The 19,447-nt window shown below is 43.4% G+C and overlaps 1 long non-coding RNA gene across 1 annotated transcript; it reads left to right on the top strand.

The window, feature by feature from the left end:
- The first annotated feature begins 10,559 nt into the window (after window positions 1-10,559).
- On the top strand, window positions 10,560-18,810 carry LOC121664371. Its single transcript, XR_006015989.1, has 3 exons — window positions 10,560-10,870; window positions 11,238-11,326; window positions 15,680-18,810. It is a non-coding gene; the product is annotated as an uncharacterized LOC121664371 (long non-coding RNA).
- Window positions 18,811-19,447: the final 637 nt, after the last annotated feature.

Below are 19,447 nucleotides of genomic sequence, written 5' to 3'. Positions count from 1 at the left end.
TCCAAGTTGCAAGGATCCTCCACATGCACTTAACAGCACAGGTGAGCACCAAACTGTTGTTATGGTATTATTATTATTCTGTAGCATAAAAATTCTTTGGAGATAATCAGGTTGCTAAACTTTCTCAGGGCTCCTTTTGTTCACAGGTTGATGCAATCCATTAAAACCAGATTTTTAGGGTAGAGGTAGGACTAGGGGTGTTTGGGGAATTTAAAGAGTGCCTGGGTGTTTCATCTTGGCACTTTGGTGTTCAGAGGCTGTTGAAAAAAGCCCTCAATGCCTGTCTGCGTCACAGAGCATGTAAGTAGCAGCAATCTGCCTCAGTTCCAAAATCAAAGGTGATAATTTCAGCTGCTTTTCACCCTGCATTTTAAGTGCTAGCCTTGAATTCTTCCTTCACCAGGCTTGCAGCAGAATTCTGGCTGGGTCTAGCAGCACTTTTGCCATGGTCTGACCCTTTCCACGACGTGCATAGTTTGAAGTTCATTAGTATTTCACCCAACTTGTGCTAGTTGGAAAACAGCACTAAATCTTCAGCAGCATCAGTTTGGAAATGTGTGAACTGATACCTTATAGCAGCCATGTATTTCTGAAAATAGAGCAAGAAGCAGTTTTATATTTTGGAATAGCTCATTGAGCCCAGAGCCTGGTTTTCACCTGAGGGCACCACAGCTCTGGGCAGGGACATCTCTGTGCCACTCCTAGGATTTTCACAGACCTCAATGAACCCTGTTTGCCATTACCCTGTGTAGGGGCTCTCACTCAGGGCATTCTGAGAGCAAGGGATCACTCTGGTCTGGGGAAATGCTATGGCAACCATGGTAACTCATCTCCATGACACTTGCTGGGGGTTTTCTCCAACCTCACTGTGAACTGGGATTGGCACGAACCAACTCAAGCTTATGATTGGAATTTTCCATATGAAAGGATGCTCAGGAGTTAAATCTGGAAATCAGGCAGTGCCTTTTAGCTTGGATTTCCCTTCAGCCCCAGAAGCAGAGAGTTGATGGGAGCTGCTTGCCTTAACAGGGAAGGAGGGATAAAACCCCAGAGGTCCATTAGGCATCACCTCACAATCTGCCTGAGCTATAAGGGAAAGTGCAGGGTTTGAGTTCTGAGAGAGAAAGGGCCTTAATCACTTGTTCCTGCTCTGGTCCTACACTTAGGGAACAATTCCAGCAACAGCTCTAAATCTTCTTTACCTGAATGCAGGCACGTGTGGAGATTCCTCCATGCTGTGCACTTACTGCCTGTGAGCCAGGGACTCAGAGCTCCTCTTTGTTAGAACAGCACTGGAAAACACTAAAGCAAAGCTGAAATTATTTGTAAACATACAAAGTTCAACACAAACACCATCTGGTTTTCACCACTGGTTTCTTTTCAACGAGCCCATCTCTTGACAGGGGTCAGCTCCCCATTTTGGGCCGCACCCATTGCTCTGTTCTGAGGTTTCCTGGTGGCTTCTTCCCTGTGTGCCCCTCAGCAGATGCTGCAGAGCACACACGTGCAGGAGCCAGGTGTTGAGAGTGGCTTTGTGTTTGGTTTCAAACAATAAAAAATATTTTCCCAGGAGTTCAGGAAAGCCAACACCAACAACACCTCCTCACCTACTTTAAACACTCCTTTGCTTGTGTTCCCCATAAAGTTAAGTAAATCATTGCTATGATGTGTGAACTTCTCATTTCAAGCAGTGTTAGATACTGGTTGCAACTGTACTTACTGGTTTTAATCTAAAGCAATGAATTTTTTTTGGTGCTGAAGAAAAAAATGCATCCTGTGCTCTCAGTGCTTCCAGCACTGAATAGTTGGAAATTTTGGCAGTAACTAAAAGCTTTCCAGCCTTTTCTTCCTCCCTTGCCCCAGTGAGTGTTTCTGGTCAAACTTAACCCAGGCAGATTCATGAAAATGTCTTTTTTGAAGATTTATTTAACAGCCAACAAAATGAGGGAAACTCACTATACATTTAATATTATACCTGCACTTGCTAAAAAAACCCCAACTTTCCAGATTAGATACAGTTAACCAGGATTTTTCATGCCTTCCTCTAGACTTCAGTGGGCTGTGGATCACACCCAAAAAGATGCTACCCAGTGAAACTTTGTAATTCCATTTATCAGATGCTTTCAAACACAATGGGAGGTTTTCAAAAATATCTTTGTCTGGAAGTGTTCATCTGCAAACACAAAACCCGCCTTGATAACATTAGAAGGGAGATAACAATGTCTATTTCTGTAATGATATCACCTTATCTTTAATTAATATAGAGTGCTGTGAGATGTTTTTCTGAGATATGAGCCTCTTACTTGGGTAAGACTCTTCCTGAAACAAGTGTTTGAACCATTGTAGCTATTCTAAACAAAGGTTTAATGGAACTTGTTCACCAGCCTCAGAGGCAGCCAGAGGAGCTCTGGTGGTTTCCTTTAAGGTAGGAAAAATAAGGAAAAATAAGTCTCCTGACAGAAACATGAAGCTATCTATTGCTAATACTGCAGTGATTTGATTGGAAACTGCCTTATTCCATGGAATCATGTGACCTCAGTTGTGTGTTTTAACTGGAAATGAGCCCAAATAAATCCCCTGGATCTGAGCTTTGAGTGTTTCAAATTCACTGTCAAAATTCAGATACCTCAGACAGCTTTTACATCTGTACCTCACCTCACATCAATAAAAATTTTGTCACAAAAGTCTTATAAACTCATGGTCCCATCCTCAAAATAAAAGAAGTACCAGCAATGGAGTTTCCTGTAGAGTCTGAATCCCTCCCTTATCCAAACAATCTGATTTGTAGTTAGTAACACTCAGCATTTATTTCTTCCATTTCCAGTGGGGCCTCCAATTTTATTTTGCTTCCGTCTTTTGATTCCTGGTCTGATCAGCAGTGAGAGCCTTTCTACAAGTGCTCTCATCCTCCTTGCTCCCTCTTGTCTCCTTCCTACAGCATTTCCCTCATCCTGGCTGCCTGAGGCTGACAGAGAGGAGGGGGAGAAGCACCAGCAAACATGCTGCTCTGGGACTAACATGGCCTGAGTTCCCATTTCCAGGAAGGTCCTGGTCAGACCAGGATTGCACACCCAGCTCTGGACCACATGTCCATGGATCACAGAGGAATTGGGACGTTTAGTTGTCTATTATGTTTTACATGTATGATTTCTTGTGGAGCTAACCAAGCAAACATCACAGCTGTTAGATATCCCCCCACTTGTAAAACATTCGCCCACTTGGCTAAATTTTTATGACTGATAGAGACCTTCGAGTGGGAAAGAACAGCCAGTGCTTGCTGGAAGAAGGCACAGTTGTAAGTGAGATTGCCACTGAAATGGTGAGGAAGGAAAAGTACAGACACAAAGCCAGGCTATTCCTAAATATTCTTCCCCAGGAAGGGACAGACTCTGTGCCTCTTTGAGGTAGGCCTGGCTCCCACTGTTGGACCTGCTCTGTTTCATGCACCTTGTGCTGCTGCAGAACTGTTTTTAGACCTAGTGAACTGTGCTGCAAACAGGCTGCAAGGTACTTTGGAGTGAAGGGCTCTGGATGGGATCATTCCAAGCCTTTCCCTGAGCTGGAGAGGTAGATGGTGTGAGGTGCTTGGCAATGTCTTCCCAGCCTGTGACACACTGTGCTCACTGCCATGCAAATACAGAACAACATTCTTCCACCTGTAATCATCTCTGCTGTGGACAACCAGGTTGCCATGAAAGTAAGAGGAAAAAAAATAGCGCTTTTCTCTCTGCTTAAACAACAGATTTGTCTCTGAGTTGCCAAAACTGTGAGCGTCAGGGTAGCTGAGCACACTTTTGTGTGTACAATTTTCTGTGCATATGTCTGGTACTCCTTGTTTTGGAGAGGCTATGGAAGGTTTATATCGAACCAGTCCATCTGTTCAGTGATTCAGTAATCTGAGAACAGTTAAACTTGTCACTCTGCTCCCCTTGCTGTCGTCCTTTCAGACTCTGTGACCAACCTTTCTCCCCTTTCAGACTCTGTGACCAACCTCAGATTTTAGTGGCATTTTTAAAAATATTGGCACCTTGCTGTGTCCTGTGTTTGCCCAGTCCTGTCCATGCTGGTTTAGTCCCACACCAGATCTCCCTGCCCAGAGAAGTGAATTGCTGTTTGCAGAAGGGAAAGTTTCACAGCCCTTTCTACAGGAATGTAAAACTCCCTCCTCCAGAGATGAACACAGATTTGTATCAGAGAAACTACTTCTATCAGAGACCGAGAAATGGAAGCAATTAAAGCCAGCTCCACCCCCTTGAAGGTGAGTGAGGGAGCGGCATTTGCTCCGAGTGCTTTCTGTTTGAGAGGAATTGCAGTGCTTCAGGGATGAGGGCTGTCCTGGGTGTTGCGCACAGGCAACATGGAGCTGCAAACTGATCACCACAAGTTCAAACGAGGCAGTTTGTTCCAGGAGAGTAAATTGCCAGGGAATTCAGTGCTGTGGACAGTATGGCTGGTGGGTCAGGGCATGGTGGGGCTGTGCAAATACTGAGCAATCCCATGACAGGCAATAATTGGTGTTTTCTTCCAGAAGTGAGAGGCTGGCTGGAAAATCCAGGCTGGGGTTCAGATTTGGAAAATACCAAAAGTGAATGCTGCCCTGGATTTTGCAGTGCTGCCTACTGGAAATCCCACCTGCAGCTGCAGGTGAGCATTAAATTCTTTGCCATGTATCAGTGCCTGGTGCTGCTGCGACCTCTGAGCTGCTGGTGCTTCCAACACAAGGGACATTTCTACCATGGGTGGGATTTGGGCATAACTGCAGAGTTAATTTGGAGTTTTGGGATGCATTTGCATTAGAGGGACACATTATAGTAAAAATCTGCAGGTGTAAATGCAAAATGATCCCACCCAGGAGTCACCCCATGGCCAAGGGCACTGGGAGCAGTGGTGCCTGTTCACATGGCTCTCTGCCAGAAAGATTTATCCCCTGGCTTCATCAAGGACCTGATGCAGAAGGAGGACTGTAGATTCTCTGTGGTTTATTCTTGCCCATATTTGCCCCTCCATCAGGCACAGCTCCATTTCATGGACAGCTTTATGCTCAGCTCTGTGAAATGCAGAAAATGCTGTGGAGTGCAGTGTCTCTAATGCTTCCTGGGAAACAGAAGCTGGAGCGAGGAGCACCAGCATGGTACAAGCTGTTTCCAGGCTTAACACTCAGAGACTGGAAGAATCTCCTCCCTGAGGATCTAGAATTAAAATAAAGGACCGAGCATGGCATGGGAAGAAAAAGGAACAAAGTTGCCTGTCCAAAGACATAACCCATGAACAGATGGGTGCTCCCCAATTCCCTCTCTGGTACCCTGCCCTGGCTGGATCTTTCCTGTTGTAAAAATGGGCACTGAGATATTGTTCAAGGGAGAGAGACTCAAAAGGCTTTCAGAGAAGTATCTCCTCAGGACACTTTGCTGCTTTGTGCACACACATGCTCTCATATATATATGTCAGGGGAGGGAAGGGAGAGAAGAACATCCTGTGGGATTTCTTTCACCATCTGCTGAGTTCTGAGTGCCATCTGCAAAGTAAAAGCGTTTATGTTGTTTAGCCTTTGTTCAAAATGTGTTTTTTGTCACAGTGGCTTTTGGCATTATCATGCACGACTAGAAGAAATATTCAACAGTTTGGAGCAAGCAGAATAAAACACTGACAGCTCAGGACTCTGAAAATTCGGTTTGCAGAGTAATTTGACAGAAGGTTTGGACACCATGCCCACTGTAATCTCCGCTCAGGAGCTCAGCCGTGACCTTTCAGGTTCACAGGACACAGACAGCAGCTTGTCTGGAAAGGAGAGGCTTATTCAGCACAATGTGATCCAGGTAAGGAGAATCACAATTCCCCAGGCAATTACTCTGCTCGTGTGAAGTGCCTTGGTTGGATGGGTACCCAAGTTGGTCAGGACAAACAGGTCTGTGGTGGCGGTACTTCATCCCTGCCCCTGTTTGCACAGCTACTGGCATGCCCTGGGCTCACTGCTGGCCTGTGAGCTGATAAATAACAGTGCTGAGCTTCTGGCTGTGGGGTGGCAAGTGCCAAAACACAAGGAGCACAAAGAAGGGGAAAAATCAGAGCCTGATTCCCTCTTTCAGAAGTCATTCCTAACACAAATGTGGATGCTTGCCAGCTGGAGCTGTGAGTCTGCACTTCAGATTTGTTTGTGGCCAAAAAATATTCAGCTTAAGTAAGAACAAAGACTATTCTTTAATGGCCCATCATGATCTAGGAAGACAACAAGAGGAAGAGGGGCCAACCTTGACCTAACATAGGATCACGCTACAGGAATTTTCATGGTTTGGGTGACTTCTGTAGATTGAACTCCTGTGAGTGGGCTTATGCAGCTGCTGGAATACAAGTTGTTTTCAGCTTCACAGCCATAATATGAAGGATAATCCAATTATGTCCCATAAATTAAGAGAAAAAATATATAGAAGTTTTTAATTTTTATGTCTCTAAATGCAGCCTGACTTCCTGAAGCACACGTATAAAGGAAAAATTGATGTCCAGGTCGTGTTCCAGAGACCTAACACAGAGAGAATTTTCATATATAGTTGTAAGCAGAATTATTTCAAATTATTTGAATTACCTTGAAATTTATGTCTTTGCTTTATGTTACCTGTTCCTGGAGCCCCACTGATTGTTGGATCCTATTGCTTTCCCTGAGAGATGGAGGATGAGCATTCAATGGAGTGGAAGTTAGATGGGAGTTACAATTAGTCTTTGAAAGTATCAAAGGTGTGCAAGCCCAATTTATTGCTGTATTCTGTGGGTTTGTGGGATTGGGAATGAGGTCACTGTGGTCTGATGCTTTGCTCTTTCAGTGAGGGGATTAGACCTGTGGGGAGTTTTTTATAGTTGGGGTGAGATATGGGGCTGGGGAATGCACACCCCATGGATCCAATTCACTGCTAATTCCTGCTGGTTCTGTAGCCTTGGAAAGATGACAGATGTGGGCACAGTGCTGTTAATTGCTTTATTATAAACGGATCAGTTGTCCAAGAGGAGCTGAATTTGGCATTGGATTTAAGTTTAAGGACTGGAGTCCTAAGGTTTATCTGCACCTTGATTTGGTTGCTCACTGTTTTTGGTGAGGGATCATTTCCACTCTGTGAGCAGGGCTCTTTGTGGGACAAGGCAAAAGCTGAGGATGAACCCCACACAGTTATCACAGCGTTTTTGGATCCAGGTTCTTCCCCACACAGGTGGGATTAGCTGAAAAAGCTTCGCCTCTCTCTGAACAAGGTAATTCACCAGCAGGATTTCCTCAGGCCTTCCATCCTGAATCCTTCCTTCCTGGCACATGGTCTGACAGCATATGAGGGAAATAAAACTCTTGGAAGCTTTAGCCCAGCTGCCTTCTTTATGGTGAGAACACTATGCCGGAAAAGCTAAAATTATTATGATGATTATTACTATTATTGTTATGTCTCATGGATGCAGGCCTAGGCCCATTGTCTGAGCCTTGGAGGCTGCCTCAGCCAAGTGCACAGTGAGCTCAGTCAGACCACCCCAGAGCAGGACACAAGCCAGTTCCACAGGGTCTGGCTGGAAGATCCACACTTTTCCCTGGGCTCAGTCCCTAAGAAAGCCTAAACACAGCATCTGAGGGGCAGCTAAGCAGGGCTTTAGCTGCACTGGGGATCTCACATGAGCATAAACAGCCCCATCTTTATTGCTCCCTTGGCAGGGATCACCTGAGGAAGTGGTGTGTGGCTGCCCTCAGCTGGGAGTTAGGGGTGTCAGGAACCAGCTCAGGCACAGGAACAGCCTCTCACCTGAGGTGACTGAGCCTGCTCCCTGTACAGGGATGAAAAATAACATGAGAGAGAAAAAACCCTATAAAATAGTCAAGGAGTCAGAGAAATTATCACCCAATAAAAGTGCAGTAGAATGGAATTATGAAAAATCCTGAAAAAATAAAGGAGGATGTGTCTTAAACCGTGCTGTCAAACTGTGGATTCTGTCATTGTCTGAGCCAAGAAACTTGGGTTCAAGGTATGGTTATTTCTCTATGAATAACAAGGTTTGTGCATGATGTGACATTAATAAAATCACACTGGAGAAAAGGAAAGTCTTCATGTCTTAGTGATTAAGCAGAGTGACCTTTTGTGGGCTGAATTACATTTGTGTATTACGTATTTCTATATTTATTTCCATGGGAACATCTGGTGCTGGCTCATCCTGGAAACAGTTTTCTGGACTGGGCTGCCTGTGGGTCCAATCCAGGCAGGCAGTTCCTGTGCAGCAACTTCTCCTCTGATGCAAATTTTCTCCAAAATTATTGTTAACAGATTAACTGGAAATCTTGTGTTCTGAGGAGCTGCATTTGCTGCAGGAACAGCTGTGAAATTTGATAAAATCACCATGGTGTGTTTAAATGGTTTTATAGCAGTAGCCCTTCGGTTAACCCTGGATCATTTAACAGCTGTCTAAGTCTTTCAAGAGTAATTAAAATTATATTCTCAGAGAATTTAATATTTTATACATGGCTTTTTCAAAGAGGAGCAGTGAAGACAGAGATGCCAAAACTGAAAGCCTGGCACTGGACACCCAGTTTTGCTCCCTGGTGCATGAATTTGCATACATATTTGGAAAGGAGCAATGCCTGACTTAAAAATGCAGTTTGCTTCTAACCCCCACCTCCTTGATGATGAACCCTGGAAATAATAAAATGTACAGACTATGGAAACTATTGACTAGTTTTAATAGTCCATTTAAACTTCTCCAGTTACTGTGCTACGAATGGACTATGACAACTGGCAGACAAACATGTCACTTTAAAGTCCATCTGACTCTGCAATAATTTACCTCCCAGAAGCATTTTCCCTTACATAGGTTCAGTTTGGCTATTTACCTTTTTTTGCTGTTAGAACATGCTGTTATTATAATTCATTAAGCCTGTTTATATGATTGCCAATACTTTTAAGTATGGATAATTGTGAATGTTTGAGAGTAGTAGTGAATATCTGACATTATGTACATCAGCCATAGAGTTAATTGCCATTACCTGATGTATAATACATTCCATTTATTTCAACAATTAACATGGTATTTTGTCATTTGATTATTGCCATATCTCTTGTTTGACAAGTTAATAATAAAAAGGCAAAACAAAGCATTATGTGCTGTTGAAGTAAATGAATCTTCATTATACACAAATAAATTCTTCAACAAAACCTGCCAGGTGCCAGTGTAGGAAAAGGTTGGGATTGCAATGGAAACATGTCAGTGTAAATGGGCATTCAGAAGGGACACAGATCCAGCTCTGCTCCTCTCTGTCTCACAAAGGGATGAATTCCTTGTCATCCAGGTCATAGATCCATCCCTATCCACATCTCCATCTGGATCTGCAGCCTTGGCTTCACCCTCCTAACAACTCTCCTTTCATTCCATACTCCACTGAGGCCTAAAGGATTTGGTTCCCAGCACCCTGTGCTCCCATCACTATTGACTCATACAAGATCTACGCAATACCCAGTAGAATCTTATAATTTTGTCAAATATAACAGGTGAAAACCATATTCCTCACTTTCAGAGTTTTAAGCCCAATATAATTTTTCTGCCCCAGAGCATCAGACAGCAGAGTTCTTGAAATGGAAGGAAAAAAAAAAGACTGTAAGCATTACTTTAATGGCAAAATACATTCACTGTGTGCTAAAAAATACCCCAAAAAACCCACCCAAACCCAGGGCCATTTTAGTAATATTGTTCAGAGGGTAACAGAATATTTTCTGTAGCTCTGACCATGTGTATTGGCCAAGTGTGTATCAACATGTCTCATAGTGTAGTATCTAATAATAAAATTTGGTATTGAGAGAAGACATAAAAACATTATTTTATTTTCCTATCTGCAACTTTGATTTGGTAAAGACTAATAAAAGAAAATGTAATAAAAATGCCCTGTTAAATGCCTGGTTTGTGATCCTCAAAGTCCCTCTAGAAATCACAATCCTCTTGTTTCCACAGCATAAATAATATCTAGTAAACAGAATTATGGTTTCATTCGGTGCTGTCATATCATGCTGTACTTTACAACAATTGCAATTGTATTTCTTTTGGAGCAGATTAAGAACAGTGTGGAAGGTGCATTCCCTGAGGGCACTGGAGTCGAGGATAATAAACTCCATGTCCATTATGTGCCAATGAGACTACAGAAATGAAATCTGTGCGTTCAGAGCAACAGAATATTTATTTTAGAAGTGCTCTGTTAAGAGATTTGTTTTGGGATATGCTTAAAGAAGACATTTTATGCACTGAATAAACATAAACACCCAATGGCTCGACTATGTCATTGTAAACTGTGAGCAAAATTCTCTCAGGTTTTTATAGCACAGCAGACCAAAAGGAATCATTGCAGCCTTTCAAAGTTCATCATTTGTGGTTAAAAAATAAGGGCTGGGTTGCTTTTGTCTGTCTTTGGTGTTTGTTTTGGGTTGGGGTTTTCCCCCTCCTCCCCCATCCTCAAAAGTTGCAAGTTGATTTCTTGGGATCCGGGATCATTACAGCTGGACAAAGGCCAGGAGGTTGTTTTCTTTCTGACTGCTATGAGATGTTCTGGTCGATAATCAGGGTGTGTAACCCATGTCATTTCTTGTAAAAAGACTGCAGTGAAATAGAAGCTATCATATTTTTTATGCAACAACTAAAAAGAAGCAAATCCCCAAACCTTGCCTTTCCCTGTGTTGGGCCCTTACCTAATGCTGCTGCAACCTGTCTGCTGCCTTCCATAAATACCTCAGTCCCTTTGTAGTATCTGCTCAGATTTAGTTGGGTTTCTTTTCCTGATGTGCTCCTTTTACTGCTTCTCTCATTTTTCTTCTCCAGATGTGCAGACATCTCTCCATGTAGACATGGCTGATAGAGCTGGGATTTGCAGGTGAGCATGAGGAAGGGCCTCTGCCAACTTCAGCTCAGTCTGGGTGTGTAATTCCCTTCGGCTCCATTGCAAAATCCAACCTGGATTTTGTTGTTTTTTTTAAAACACTGACGAGGAAAGGATTGCTGTTGTAAATATCTGTGTGAAAGGAGAAGGAGCAATCACCTTACCTTTGTTGTAATGATCATTGCAGTGAGCTCTCATGTCTGACTTTGTTATACAGCAATGAAGAAACTTCATCCTCTATATGATTTCGAGCTGAGAAACTTTTTGTCCATCCTGTGGCAAGGAACCTATGAAAAATAAATAGCATGTATTCAAAATTCTGTGTCAATGGGGAACAGTTGAATCTTTGTTGTGGTTACAGGGCATCTATGAGGCCCAGACTGAAACCTGAAGAGGTGCGTGGTCTGGAAACCAGCAAATCGTGACTCACCTCCACTCCACTTGTGAAAGGTAAAGAGAGAATCTGCAAACTGCATCTGTGCAAAATGGTGTGGCAGCCTCTGTTGGTGGTTGCAGTTGGGAAACTCTTATTGCCAGGTGAAATGCAGACTTCAGCATTGGGAGGGTTGGCACAGGCCACAAAATGGCAGTGGGGTGGGCCCTGAAGTTTGTTTCAAATGCAGAGAGGGCAGATATCTTAACTGTGCTCGGAAAGGGATGTACTTACGCCACTCTCCCTCTTTGCAGGCACCTGTCAGGGAGATCCCCTGATTACCTGTGCAGGGTCAATCACCTACACAGATGGTGGGGTTTTTGACTATAAGCTGGTTTGCTGTTTGTTCTTTCTATTACTGACAGCACACAGAGAAAAGGAGCTTTGAACTGTGAATGATGTGCAGAGAAGCCACCACAGAAACAAATCAACAGAACCCAGCCCTGGTCCTTGATGGCCTTTGCAGTTTGCTCAGCCTGTGTCTTCCCTTGTCAGGAAATGCAGAAAGCTCAGAGCAGCAAATCCTTTTCATTCTGCTTGAAGTTGGCCCTACTTGGAATGCTGGGTTTGATAAATTCAAAAGATTCCCTGCATCAAAAAGGGTGTAAATAGTACCAGACTGTTGCAGGGCTGCAGGTGCCAGACCTTGCTTTGCTTTCCCAGTGCTTGCACTCCTGACCTGCCATTCCTATAGCAGAGGGTCTCCTCTATTTTAAGCTTATTTTAGCTGAAATTTTATTAAACTTTGTTTGAACCCTGGTAGCTGTTTCCAGCCCACCTGAAGCTGAAAATGTTTGCTGAAAATATGACAATTCAGTGGGTTTTGGCAATACTTCTGCCCAGGAGTACTCTGAAGTAGTCAGAACTTTTGGAGTGGAGAAAAATAGAGAACGTGCACTTGTTCTTGTTCTAAGCAGTCTGAGGGAAAACTCAGGGAGAATTTTCTGATGGTGCAAAGTGTAAAACCTCTACAGCAGTGGAAGAAGGAGCTCCTGTAGGATTACTGGGATGAACTCGAACTGCAGTGTGATGGACATGGCTCTTGCTCTCTTTTAGGGGATATATTGTAGAAAACCATCTGTCTGATTATAGCACAGTCCTTCTAGGCTGCATAGAGACTGGGACTGAGGGGTTTTTTTGGGCATCAGTGACCATGGCTAATTTAACTCAACATTATGAGCAATAAAATACTTTGTCAGGCATCAGATCTGAATTCAGGAATTGGTTTTTTTTTCCTCCCTATTGAGATTATATATGTAAACCTATAAAAATTGTGAAAGTAATTTTCTAGAATTTGATTTTACGATGTTTTATTAAAACAAAAATATGGTTCCCTATCTTAGGGAGAAGTAGAAAAAACATAAATAAGAGTCATGGTTTCTGAGAAGAATGAGCCTGTTCATTCAAAGCTGAAAGTTCTTGCTGCTTTGGAAAGTGATAAATCCCAAAAAAACCTAACCTCGGACATTTTACATACTGAGTAAATTCAGAAAACAGTTATTAAAAAAGAGAAATTATAATACAACAATCTATTATTGAGAAAAATGTGTTTAGTGGCTCATTCATAAGCATTTGTCTTTATAACTAAATAACTCTGCAGTCAATGCAGAAAAAACATTTTGGAAAGCTGAATTTGGGGCGATAGAACTTCCAAAATTCAGGCTGATTAGAAAGCCAGACATGTCACTTCAGTAACATGTAATAAACAAAAGGCATTCTTAGCACCTAATTGTAAGTTGAAACGTACTTATACAACACCATTCTTCAAGGATCACAAATAATGAACAAATTAATGAAATTTATAGCCTGTTTGCAAATCACTTGTTGACAGAAAATGCTCTCCTTGTCAGCTCACATTACTCATTGCCAGTTCTTTCAGTGACTGACTTCAAAGTTACAGATTCCTCAGTGATGGTTTTTGGATAAACTCTCCTACTCCAGCTGGTGTGTAGACATTCCTGCCTGTGTTTTAAATAACTGATATAATTAATTACTTGCTAACATCGCTCCTTGCCCTTTTTGCTGAATGCATCCAGCCAGGGCAATGCAAACACTGCTGGTGCAGGAGAACAATTCCCTCTGAGGTTCCCCAAAATCCTGGTACAGAGGAGCTGAGGAGGATGGCAGGAGGGAAAGCTGGAGACAAAGGCCAGCCCATGGAGAACCCTCTTGCCTCCAAGGGAAAGGCAGGAGTGCCTGCCAGATCCTCGTGCAGATGTATTCACTGCTGTGAAATATGAGGAATCATGCACACGGACTCTGACCTCCCGAGCCACAGGTTACACACTGATTATACATCTCTTTCATTGGGTTTCAGGCCAAGATTTTAAAATGTAACATCCCTAAAAGTCTTTGTTTTATTGTCCTTGGTGAGAGTGGTGACTTTGAGCCAGGAGCATGGAGGTGATGTCAGAATGTGAACATGTCAATAGATATTTATTGCTTCTGAAAATCAGGGAATTTTCAAGGCATGTGCTCCGACTCAGCCCTTTAGCCTGACCTTGTCCTTTGCTGCCTTTGAAATCCAGTGTGTCTCTTTCTGATCTGCTGCTGCTATCTCTTTGACTAATATTTTCTCTTCTAAAGCAGCATCTTTGACTTTTTCTGTTTTGTTTGTCCCGTGCTTCCAACAAGCATTACAGGTTGTCTGACAAATTCTGGTTGGTTATGTAATCAGCTGGATGTTGAGATAAGCTGTGGCACAAAGATTTTCTAAAACATTCTGTAATTACCAGTAAATTTTTTCATTACTTGCCTTAAGTTATTGTAACCAGTAGAGAAATGCAGTGTAGAACTCTAGTAAACAGCAGTGCAAGCAGAAGTTCATTTACACAGGATTTGTATTTGCAATAGTCTAAGACTTCAAATTTCTCCCTTTTCTACGTGAATGTCTTAACACTGACAGTGTTCCTCTTCGTCCTAATTTTGGGAATTTTTTGGTGTGTTTGCAGAGATATTGGTGCAAAAATGCAAAAGGGAAAGCTGAGATTTGGTTGCATAAGAGCATTGAATACTTTCAGTGAATAAAAAACTTTTCAAGATATCCTGAAGTGAAGAAATTAAAACAGGCTATGAATGGAGAATATTTGGCTGAATCCTAATCTAATTGTAAAATTTGAAACTGCATAATTTACTTGTCAAAAGATAAAAAATCTAGTAAATAATTTTTCTCAACAGAGGATTTTTCAGATACAGTTTTGTTCTGTTGGTAGGGTAGGAGGGACTTTTGATCTATTTCCTCCAGCACAGTCCCTGTTTCCTAGCTGAGAAAAGAGAAGGAAGGGCTGGGGAGCTAAAACTGCTTTGCTGATCCTGGTCTGCCTGAGGAAGAACACCCAAAATGCACTTGCTAATACCTTCTTCTCACAGAAATGGGAAAGGATGATGGAAGAAGCAAAGAAGGAGAGAAGGGACAGGTTTGGGGTCCTGGGGGAGATTTGGAGCTGTGGGACAGGTTTGGAGCGCTGGGACAGGTTTGGAGCTGTGGGACAGGTTTGGAGCCCTGGGACAGGTTTGGAGCTGTGGGACAGGTTTGGAGCCCTGGGACAGGTTTGGAGCCCTGGGACAGGTTTGGAGCCGTGGGACAGGTTTGGAGCTGTAGGACAGGTTTGGAGCCCTGGGACAGGTTTGGAGCTGTAGGACAGGTTTGGAGCCCTGGGGCAGGTTTGGAGCTGTGGGACAGGTTTGGAGCCCTGGGACAGGTTTGGAGCTGTGGGGCAGGTTTGGAGCCCTGGGGCAGGTTTGGAGCCCTGGGGCAGGTTTGGAGCCCTGGGGCAGGATTGGAGCTGTGGGGCAGGTTTGGAGCTGTGGGACAGGTTTGGAGCTGTGGGGCAGGTTTGGAGCTGTGGGACAGGTTTGGAGCTGTGGGGCAGGATTGGAGCCCTGGGACAGGTTTGGAGCCCTGGGACAGGTTTGGAGCTGTGGGGCAGGATTGGAGCCCTGGGGCAGGATTGGAGCCCTGGGACAGGTTTGGAGCCATGGGGTAGAAGTCACCCAGCAGAAACGGTGTGTCAGGGGGATGTGGCACATTAGGGCTGCCACATCCCTTTCCCATGGGAGCACTGGGATCCTAGTCCCCGGGGGCCAGAGGAGGGAGGATGCAGAGTGGGAGCCACAGCAGGGCTTTCCTGCCCTTCCTTCCCCAGGAGGCCGGGGCACAGCCCCTTTCCACATTGCCTCTCACAGGCTGCACTTTCCTGCACGATCAGCAAATGCAGCAAAAAGGATGAATTGACTTAATGAGTTATTTTGATCTTTTCTGAAGTGCTAAAAAGAAAGCTGTAAAAATCAGTGCATACAAGTTCCAACTTGAAGACATCTAATAGTATCTAATATAGTAATTTGATTAATGTTCTGTGTTCTTTCTGTAGGTTTCTCTAACGCACCCTGCTGAGCTTTTGGAAGTGCTCACAATGTACACAGGAAATTAAGTGACAAAGAATATGCTGTGAACTGCTCATACCAAGCAAACTAGAATGAAATACAGTATTTGCTGGGAGAATAATAAGCATCCACATGTGACTGCTGCATGCTGACTAACAATTTAACAAGTACTGGAAAAAGGAGATTAACCATGTTATGTGCCTCTCTTGTCCATAACTGCCAGCTCATTACATAGCAAAATAGGTACCATCTCAGCCAGCCTGAGACCTGTAAAATCAATACAACTCTTTAAAAGCAACTTAGAAACTCCTAGGCTATGAACTCAAACCACAGCACTGGTGCTTGCCTACTTAAGGGGTAATCCAGAGCTAAAACTTTTAAAAGAAGTCTGTCTGTGAAAGTAAAAAGCATGATACAGGTCTCATTATGGGAAAGCAAAGGTCTTTCCTTTCTCATCAAACTCAGATGGATAAAAATCAATCTTCAGCAGGGCTGGTCCTGTAGCACTGAGGGACAGCTGTGAGGATCTAATAGAGCCTGTGGGCTGAGGGAAGGCAAGAAGATGTACTCCTCCACCAAAAAGGAGATAAAAATCTTTCCAGCTACTTGTTTCAATGTGCCATTAATACCACAGTGTTGCCTGGATTCAGTCCAAGACAACCAGCAGTAACCTGGGTACAGTGTGGATCTGGTGCTACCTTGTACTTGCAATTTCAGCTAGTTAAAAATGTGGGGTTTTCAGAATTTAATTCCTTTTAATGGCCCTTGTGAAAACACACGTGAGTGGCTCCATCTATTTCAGCACAGCACGAGTGATAGATGCAGCAGTAATATTTCATGGTATCACATGAGTAATGGGATGTTCCCTCCTGTCACTCTTGGTATCCCCGACTCAGATTTCCCTCACCCTGTAATTTTTTGTCAGGTATGAACATGTGAGAGGCTCTGCAGTAGTGGTCCAAGCAACACTCATTTTTTGGCAACAGAGAAATATTGGAGCACACACTGATTATTCTTTATCTAGATTTGGGCATGGTTGCTAAGCAGAATTATGCTTTATATTTGGATTTTTAGCATGCTGATAACAGGTCTTTAGGGGTCTCTTGTTTGAATTCCCTATTAAGGTGCGTCAGGTATGAAAATCAGAAAAGAATTCTGATTTCAACATTTTAATTGAAGATCCACAGAGCGTGTATTTTAATCCATCTTTGCTCATTCTTTTCTTGCTATTGTCACAATTCCCACATTTCTTTTCCAAGTACTTTCAGATGACCCACAGCTTCTCTTGTTTCAGCAAGAAGCCACTTACGCATCTCATGAGCATCACAGATTCTCACAGTGTTTGTTTATCTGTGTGGTTTTCAGTGTCTCTTGATCCTTTTGGCTGTCCAAATGTTTGTTTGGAATTATTCATAACATTAGGGAGTCAGTCTGCTTTATTCCAGTTCTAGGACATAAAACTGCTCTGGTCAAGACCCCTTCAAGACTGGGAGCCGCTGGACTGGGAGCTGCATTCAGACCAGAGTTCACCAAAGCACAGGGATGCACCAAAGTTTCCTTGCTCCATAAGTCCTACAGTTTAGGGAAATTGTTAAATTGGAATGAGAATTGTTATCAAATAAAAGAGACTACCAGTGATGAAACCCAGAAGGGTTTCTTTAAATGCAGTTCTAGCAGACTGATAATTCAAGCTTCTAATTGTTCGCAAAACAATAGGAAGTCTATAAGCTGGATATTTGCCAGCAGGGGCCACTTCTGAAAACTCTTTGCTTTTTTCTCTTCATCTGCTGCATTGGGATGAGGGACAGAGTTATGTCAACACTTGGAGATAATCTTTTTGTATGGGTTTACATAAGAGAATAAGGAAAAGTCTAAGAAAATTGTTCCCTTTCATAGGTGATGTACTGAAGAAAAGCAAAAATATGGAAAGATAATCTCTGAGAATAATAAAACAAATAAAGGAAATAGACCTGAAATGAAGGGCACAGAACCTGGAAAGGCATTGCCCACACAGGGGCAGTTTATGCTGTGCCAGTCCTGTGTGAATGCACAGGTTTGTGGAGTGTTTCTCTTCAGGCATCTGTGGGAGAAACATCAGCAGCCAATCTCACAAGGAGCAGACATAACAAACGTTATTAAACTTGAATTCCAAGGAGCACCAGGGCAGAGTTTAATCACTCCTGTATTTCTGATAAACAGGAGTGCTCTTAATGGCTTTGGAGCTGGATCTGACTCGCACAGTGTGCCCCCAGAGAGAGGAAGGACTGCCCCGTGCCCGCGGGGCTGTGTCCGTGAGTGCGGGACGGGGAGGGCAGCGGGGCAGGGCAGCAATCGCTGCCATCCTGCTGCTCCAGGTGCCCCAGGAAGAGAATTTGGCAAAAGAAGAGTTCCCTGTTGGCTTAGTGAGCCACTGCTGGTGGCAGGGCTGGAGCAAGGACTGGGATGGTGCCCGGGAGAGCCAGGAGGGCACATTTGGGGCTGCTGGGCTGTGACACCAACAGCAACACCCGAGGTCCCAGCCCACGAGATCTGCCCCAGACAGGTCATTGCCACACACTGTTCTTCGATTACTTTGTAATCACTTGTGGGTTTTTTCCTGATTTCATGGTAAAAGAGTTATTTTAACTCACTGTTTTCCCAGTTATGACTCACTGTTGTTCTCTCATGGCTTTCCCTATTTGCATTTTAGAGTTCTTGCTCTGATTACAATTTGAACCCTTGCAGAAGTGCAGTGTCTGTTTTGCCTGGGCTGTGGTATTTCAGAGTGCTGCAGATGTTCAGGTATCCTCTGCTGACTTCAGTAAATGTCCTGCGTGGCTTTCCTTGCCTAAAAACTGGATAGAATCAGCGCTCTCAGTGCTCTCTTTCTTTGCCTTCCCCACCTCGAAGCTCCAGCAGATGATGGTTAAATTCTTGCAAACCTTTCAGTGTGGTAGCCCAAGGCACAGGACAGCAAATGAAAAGGCCAAGAAAGTATCTGTGAATAGATTTTCTTGTTTAAATTTTCAGCCAAGAGCTGCACTGAATTTTTGAAACTATTTTTAATATTGTAAAGTTCTGTCATATTTTTGCCATCCCAACATTGTAAGTTGATGTATTTTATTGGCCTGACACAACAATAAATAATACAATTCAGTTTTGTTTAATGATTTCTGGTTTCAGTGGCAGAGAAGCTTTGCCAATTTTAAATTAGGTCTTGGAGTAAATTTAAAATTAATGAAATTTAAAGCTGTGATTTGTTTAAGGATCCAGAACGTTCACTCTTTCATCTATTCATCAAGCTCTTTAATTACCTAGTATGCATGAAACCTGTATTGTGTCTTATTATTGAGAGATTAATTTTATGAAAACCTCAGAGTGATACATCATTAGAGTGACTCTTGGATAATGTATAGTCTAACCTTTTCTGCTAATCCCACCACAGAAGAAGAGCAGGAAGCTGACAACTCCTCTGCAGTGTTTTACTCCTCCTGTTCCCCTGCAGTATTATCAGCTGCTTGCAGAGAGTTTATCTCTGCTTCCCTTTTCATTTCCAGCCCTTACAGGTGTGTAGCTGCCAGTCACACTCACCCTGGGCTCCGGGGATGTGCCAGGGGTGTTGGAGCAGATCCTGGTGGATGCTGTGCTGCTGCAGAGGACGGGGCAAGGCTGGGGAGACTCTGCCCCAGGGAGCTGGGAGTGTGTCCTCCTCAGGGCTGAGGCCCTGCAGAGGCTGCAGTCGCCTGTCCCATGGGGAAAGGAGCCATTCTCTGCAC

The sequence above is a fragment of the Corvus kubaryi genome, unplaced genomic scaffold (genome assembly GCF_017639235.1).
Source record: "Corvus kubaryi isolate FWS band 111438036 unplaced genomic scaffold, C.kubaryi_AGA036_p1.0 37300, whole genome shotgun sequence".
In the NCBI taxonomy this organism is placed as follows: Eukaryota; Metazoa; Chordata; class Aves; order Passeriformes; family Corvidae; genus Corvus; species Corvus kubaryi.
The sequence above is the reverse complement of the archived record's forward strand: the minus strand, read 5'-3'. Positions and strand labels throughout refer to the sequence as shown.